Genomic DNA, 1,937 nt, shown 5'->3' on the forward strand with positions numbered 1-1,937 from the left:
GCGATTCCCTCAGATCGCGTCTTTGATAATTCACACTGCTGTGATTGTCACTCGCGTGAACGAGCACCGATTTGCCTCCGATGTCGGGCATTTGTCGGCGATTTCGCAAAACCTGTCGGCGAGTGAAAAATCGGGCTAATATCGTGCAGTGTGAACTCGGCATAATGCTATAATAATAAGAATTATCAAAGACGCGATCTGAGGGAATCGCCGACGTGTCGCCGACGCCCGTGAAATATTTAGCATGCTAAATTTAATATTAAATTTAAAAGATTTATGGTCAAATGTTAGAGCAGGTAACAGAAATTAGGTTCCTTGGAGTATGGATGGACTCAAAACTAACTTTTGCATCACATATTAATAAAGTAATAGATAAATGTAAAAAGGGAATAAATATTTTAAGATGTTTGGCGGGGGTAGATTGGGGTGCAACCCGACAGGCATTGAAAAGAGTATATTGTGCAATGATTAGGCCTACGATTATTATGGCAGCATAGTATATAGTTCGGCATCAGTATCTATGTTGAAGAAAGTAAGTGGTATTCAATCTCAAGCACTAAGAATAGGAAGTGGGGCATTTAGAACATCGCCAGTCTCAGCGATGCAGGTGGAGTTGCCTTTAGACCTCCGGAGACTTAAGCTAAAGATGGCATACTGGTGTTCTGTGAGGGGGCATGTAGAAACCCATCCAGTCAAAGATGTTTTACAAAAATGTTGGGAACATGAGTATATAAATTATTGTAGTTTTGGATGGAATGCCAACGCAGATGCTAAGAAGGTAGGAATTAATGACATAAAAATAAGTTCAACGGTAGCAATACCAATAATACCCCCTTGGCTGTTCCGCATGCCAATGGTAGATGCATTTTAAAATAAATGAAAAGGAAAGGTGTATGCCTAAAGAAATAGAAGTGGATCAATATTTGAAACAAAACTATTTTAATAGTATTCAAATATATACGGATGGGTCAAAAAATCCGGATTCTGGGTATACAGCAGCAGCCATATATATTCCCTATTTTAAATATAGCACAGCTAAAAGGTTATCTAACGATGTATCTGTATTCACAACAGAAATGATGGCAATTCTAATGGCATTGCAGTGGGTGGAAGAAATCAGTCCTATACGTGTAGTAGTTTGTTCAGATTCATATTCAGTATTAAACAGTTTAAATAGTGGGAAATCAGCATCTAGACAGGATATACTTTATGAAATTTTACAGAATTTAAATGGAATAAATCAAACAGGAGTAAGAGTAGAGTTTTTATGGATACCTGCTTTATTCATTGCATATAATAGGAAAAAGTGAGTCAGATTGCTGAAATTACTGTGGAATAACAGAAACAGTTGAGCATGTGCTCTTACATTGTGAGGCATATAATAGACAAAGAAAGCAGCCTGATGAAAAACTAAGAGATATGGAAATCAGTGACATTTCAGTTAAGAATATATTTCAGAATGCACAGAATCAGTTAAGGGTTTATAATTTTCTTCTAAGATATTTGAGAGATAGAGATTTGATCAAAAGAATTTAGTTGTTTTTTTTTAGTATATAATATTTTCGTTCATCGAGGCCTCACACTCCATCCCAGCAGGTGGCGGAAATGCACCTTGAGCTGGTTTGCAAACCGCCATTAAACACAAAAGAAGAAGAAGAAGAAGAAGAAGAAGAAGACACGTAAAATACCTAATGTTATTTTAGTAATTTTAAGAGATTGAGTTTTATATAGTCTTTTTAAATTAATAATCAAGATCACTTCGGGTCTTAACATGGTAAGTTTCTACAGCATTACTGACACAATTACAGTTTGCACTGTTTTTATCAATCACGAATATTTGACACTGTACGCTATAAGTCACTATTTACGGGAGAAACTGGTATAATTCATAACCTGCTCAGTCATTAATTGCACCACTAACTTCATTTACAGCAGTC

The sequence above is a fragment of the Sinocyclocheilus rhinocerous genome, unplaced genomic scaffold (assembly GCF_001515625.1).
Source record: "Sinocyclocheilus rhinocerous isolate Xijiao unplaced genomic scaffold, SAMN03320098_v1.1 scaffold3354, whole genome shotgun sequence".
NCBI lineage: Eukaryota > Metazoa > Chordata > Actinopteri > Cypriniformes > Cyprinidae > Sinocyclocheilus > Sinocyclocheilus rhinocerous.